This window comes from Eubalaena glacialis, chromosome 5, assembly GCF_028564815.1.
Source record: "Eubalaena glacialis isolate mEubGla1 chromosome 5, mEubGla1.1.hap2.+ XY, whole genome shotgun sequence".
Classification (NCBI taxonomy): Eukaryota; Metazoa; Chordata; class Mammalia; order Artiodactyla; family Balaenidae; genus Eubalaena; species Eubalaena glacialis.
The window spans coordinates 27719664-27725109 of NC_083720.1; the positions used below are offsets into that span (position 1 = coordinate 27719664).

Below are 5446 nucleotides of genomic sequence, written 5' to 3' on the forward strand. Positions count from 1 at the left end.
AGAACAATCAAATGATGTGTTTAAGTGGAACTGGGACTCATGATAGGTGAGACCATGGACATTAGAGCCAGAAAGACTGTATTCCAATTCATGATCCGCTCATCCAACTTCCCTGAGCCTCAGTTCACTCATCTGTAAAATATGGTGCTAATGATGTCTGTGTAACAAATTGTGGCACATGAACTAATGCAAGAGACCCAAATACAGATAAATGTTAGCTGCCTTTCCAGCTCAGGTCATTTGTCTTCTGTTTCATTGTCTTTGGGAGACATAAAACGTTCTTCTTTTCTAAATAACATTTGGTAAAAGATTAATATTCTGAGGTTTTTGAGCTTTGTTACATAAAGCTCATTAAAGCAACACTACGATCATGCTTTTAGGCACGTGAGACCAGTTGTTGATGATGGTGTGCTCTGAAAGTCTCCACTTTAAAATTATGTTTGAAAATTAAGGAAGATGCTAATGATCTGCTCACATGGACATGCATATGCTAAAACACCACTGCGATCTGCTCATTCCTAGATGAATCGTGACTGTCGCCAACCTCTAACGAAAGGCCCCCTCACATAGCCAGAGAGGCGCCTGTGAAAAACTCCCAGTGACCCAACTGTGCCTCTCAGGGAGCTGCCTACACCTCCGGAGAACCCGAGTCCCTGAGCTCAGGTTTTACACAGCCTGCAGTATCCCAGCGTCAAGGGGTAGCTGACATAGCAGTTTATCAGCCCTAAACCTATCCAGTGAACAACACTCATGAGTGAATTAAAACTTCTTATAGAGAGCATACAACGCTGTTCTAGGAATTCTGGAAGCACTTAAATCTTCAAAAACAGTATAATGAGGCTCTGCAGATGCCACCAACGCCAACACCCAGCCAAGGTCAACCCACCCTGTTCTTTGACATCACAGTCAAGGGTGAGACCTTAGGCCACGTCTCCTTCAAGCTATTTGCAGACAAAGTTCCAAAGACAGCAGAATACTTGCATTCTGAGCTCTGGGGAGAAAGGGTTTTGTTGTAAGGGTTGGTGCTTTCACAGAATTCTTCTGGGGTTTGTGTGTGATAATGGCACTAGTGGCAAGTCCATGTAGGGGGAGAAATTTGATGATGCGAACTTCTTCCTGAATCACAGAGTGCTGGCATCTTGTCCATGGCAAATACCGGGCCAACACAAACAGTTCCCAGTTTTCCACTTGCACCGTCAAGACAGAATGGTTGGGTGGCACACGCAGGTAACGCGAAAGAGGGTATAGAGTGGAAGCCGTGGAGCACTTTGGGTCAAGGCATGGCAGGACCAGCAAGAAGCTCACAGTTGTCCACTGTGGATGACCCTGATAAATTTGACTTGTGTTTTAACTTAACCACCAGGTCATTCCTCCTGTAGCTCAGGAGGGCGCCTGCCCACCCCCACCAGCAGGCAGCATCCCGTAATCTTCAGGGTCTCGCTGCAATTCTTCAAGGTCCCCCTTTTCCTATAGCCCTGCAGGTCTAGCTGGCTTCCAGACTTAGGTTTATGTTTATAAAATAATAAACAAACAGAAAAGAGTACCAATGAAAATATTACATTGAGAAAATTTATGTTCAGAATCTAGAATTTATTTATAATTCATTTCTAGAAGTTTCCAGCCAGGATGTAAGACAATAAAGCAAATAAATTTTAAGCAATGATAACAGTCATTCAAAATATGTGAAATCTCCTGAAAACTAATATTACTTGAGCATGAAACAGTTGTTAAAAATACATTACCGGATGGACCTAGAGTCTGTCATACAGAGTGAAGTAAGTCAGAAAGAGAAAAACAAATACCGTATGTTAATGCATATATATGGAATCTAAAAAAAAAAAAAAATGGTGCTGATGAACCTAGTTGCAGGGCAGGAATAGAGAGGCAGACATAGAAAATGGACGTGAGGACAAGGGGTGGGAGGGCGAAGCTGGGGCAAAGTGAAAGTAGCATCGACATATATACACTACTGAATGTAAAATAGCTGGTTGGTGGGAAGCAGCAGCATAGCACAGGGAGATCGGCTCGGTGCTTTGCGATGACCTAGAGGGGTGGGATAGGGAGGATGGGAGGGAGGCTCAAGAGGGAGGGGATATGGGGACATGTATATGCATATGGCTGATTCGTTTTGTTGTGCAACAGAAACTAACACAGTATTGTGAAGCAATTATACTCCAATAAAGATCTAAAAAAAAAGGTACATGTACACCATCCCTATGACCCAGCGATTCACTTCTAGAGAAACAAAAACACATGTCCACAAAAAGAAAAAAAAAAACAAGTCACTTTGACTCCCGTGTTCATTGTAACATTATTCCCACTAGACAAAATGTAGAAACAACTCAAGTGTCTATCAACAAATGAATGGATAAACAAAATGTGGTCTATACATACAATGGGATATTATTCACCCATGAAAAGGAATACATTTGTGATGTATGCTACAACATGGATGAACTTGAAAATATGCTATGTGAAATAAGGCAGTGACAAAAAGACAGATATTGTATGATTCTATTTCTATGAAATATCTAGATAGGCAAGTTCATAGAGACAGAAAGAGGAGTAGAGGTTCCCAGTGGCTGGGAGAGGAGGCGGATGGGAGATATTGTCTTATGTTTATAGTTTCTTTTTAGGGTGATGGAAAAGATTTGGAAACACAGAGCAGTGATGGTTGCACAACAGTGTGAATGTAATTAATACACTGAAGTATACAATGAAAATGATTAAAATGACATGTTTTTTGTCATATATATTTTATCACAATAAAAAATGTTTAACCCTCCCAAAAAATACATTTCCATATTTATATCTCTAGAACTTGCCAAAAAGTCCATTTCTGTGAGGAAATCCATCATTTTTAGAAATTAAATAATTATTAAATAATATATATATAACTTTGAGATCTTGATTTTTTTCCCAAAAACTAAAAGTTAAAGTAGCCTTGGAAATTCTCCTTGTTTTCCTGCACTGAGGAAATGAATAAATAATCTCTATTTGATATTATTAATTGATTGTTGACAATTTTCCCTGCTTTTAAGGAGTGCCAAAAAAAAGAGAAAAACAATGAGTTTAATATAATGGATACACATTTTAAACTTCCATAGAATAAAATAACTCAAATTAAGAAGGAAAAACAGTCTAGAAAACTTTACTGTAATGTCTGAAAGATTTTTGTAACTTGGGACCTTTACTATTTGGTTCTGATCTATTTTCCAGCCTCATCTCCCATTACTTTCCAATATACATCTTTGGGTTTTGTTTTGTTTTTTTCTTAATCTCATTAAACATTTTTCCAGACCTAAAAATATGCGTTGGCTTTGCCATGTGCTCCTCCCTTCCCTTCCTGGAAAACTCCTATTCATCCTTCAAACTCCATTTCACCATCATTGCCCCCACCCTGCGCAGTGCAGTTAGTTATGCTATCTACTGCATTTTGTTCCTTTCTTTATAATGGCACCTAACACATTGCACTGTAATTTATTTGCTTACACATCTCTGCGTATTTGAATATAAGCTTCGTGACGCTAAGGGCTGTCACTTCTGTATTTCTGTATCCCAACATATACCTGCCACACACAGTGGCACTTTTGTGACCTCTGACCTTATCTCTGACCATTCTCTTGGTGTTTCAAGGTCTATATTAAGAGAGTACTCTGGTTCTTAAATGAGTTCTGAGGCAGTTTTTATGTTTATATTAAATATAATATAGTACCTTAGTTCTACTATAATCTTCTGATCAATGATCAATAAATATATGCTTTGGACCAACTTTTGGGTCACACAAAAGGAAAAACCTGTAAGTAAATTGACTTGGATTTTACAGGGACTCGAAGCTAAAAGCAATCTTGCTAGGTCCTCTGTTCTTTCCATCTTTCCCTCTCCTGTCTATATCCATGCAGAGCTTCCAATAAACTGTTCCAGAAGATGAGAAACAATTTCTCTTAAAGAAAAACAGATCAAGGTTTTATAAAGCCTAGTGACTGAACGTTCCTCCTTCCTCTAAACGTCTTAGGCTGCCATCTAAGCCTGTGCTGGTGGGGCTTCCCCACCATGTTCCCACAGCCAGCCTTTCTGCTACCAGGGCCTTCAGGTAGTTCAACACTTTTACAAACTTGTGTTCTAGGTCTATTTGCTCTATGATGAACTTTCTTTGATCTGCCAAAGGACTTTAATATGCAAAGTCACAGTTTGCATCCATTGGTGACTTCTAGGTAGGCAATAAATACTACCACTGGGACTAATGACAAAAAAAAAGCTTGCAGAAGCAAAAGTGCCACAGAAACCTATGAAGGACAAAGACTGACACAATAAAGTTGGTCATGAGTAACCCACATGGAAACAAATACACATCATAAGTGCATCAGAGCAGGTGCAGGAAATGATTTAATGCGGGATTAGCCACAGGTAGAATGGAGACGAGTAAAGGGAAGGATAAACTACAAATCGAGAAATACACATAGGTCACAATACATGACAGGATAGAATAAGTTCAAGTTAATTATAAATCTAACCATAATTCATGCTTACTATAATATCTTATTTTTTTAATTGGTTTTATTTCCCAATGTTTATGACTCTCTACTGAGCTATCCTTTAAATTACTTTTCTGAAGCCCAGATGTGGATATTATATTTTCGCATTATTTCAGAATTTTAAGTCAAATATTGATAATGTAACTGAACTTTGTATTTTACATTTTAAAAAGTACCACGTGTCAGGCTTCCCTGGTGGTGTAGTGCTTAAGAATCCGCCTGCCAATGCAGGGGACACGGGTTCAAGCCCTGGTCGGGGAAGATACCACCTGCCCCGGAGCAACTAAGCCCGTGCACCACAACTGCTGAGCCTGCGCTCTAGAGCCCGCGAGCCACAACTACTGAGCCCTCATGCTGCAACTACTGAAGCCCGCGCGCCTAGAGCCCGTGCTCCGCAACAAGAGAAGCCACTGCAAGCCTCCGCACCGCAATTAAGAGTGGTCCCTGCTCGCGGCAACTAGAGAAAGCCCGCATGCAGCAACAAAGACCCAACGCGGCCAAAAATAAATAAATAAAATAAATAAATTTATTTTTAAAAAAAGAAGTACCACATGTCTGTTTTGAACTCGCACTCATCCTTCCAGAATCAATTCAAACATCACCTCCTCTGGAACACCTTCTACAGTAACCGCTCCATCCCACTCAACACTGAGGTAAGCCTCTACTCCAAGGGCTTATAAGTCTCCCTGAATATTCTTCTTTCATCAACTTTATCAGATTGAGAAGTCTCTGCTTACTCTGTACCCTCATGAGACTGTGATCTTCTTGAGAAAAGCAACTTTGTCTTTTATATCTGTACTAAACAATTTTAGGCAATAAAAACTCAATAATGTATCAACTTAAATAAAAAGTTTAAAAGTTATTTATACTAAATAAAACCATTTTTGAAAAATATAGAAGAGTTATGGGTT

At 39.4% G+C, this 5446-nt stretch overlaps 1 pseudogene; it reads left to right on the forward strand.

The window, feature by feature from the left end:
• Positions 1 to 848: 848 nt before the first annotated feature.
• On the forward strand, positions 849 to 1324 carry LOC133091758 (peptidyl-prolyl cis-trans isomerase A-like; annotated as a pseudogene).
• Positions 1325 to 5446: the final 4122 nt, after the last annotated feature.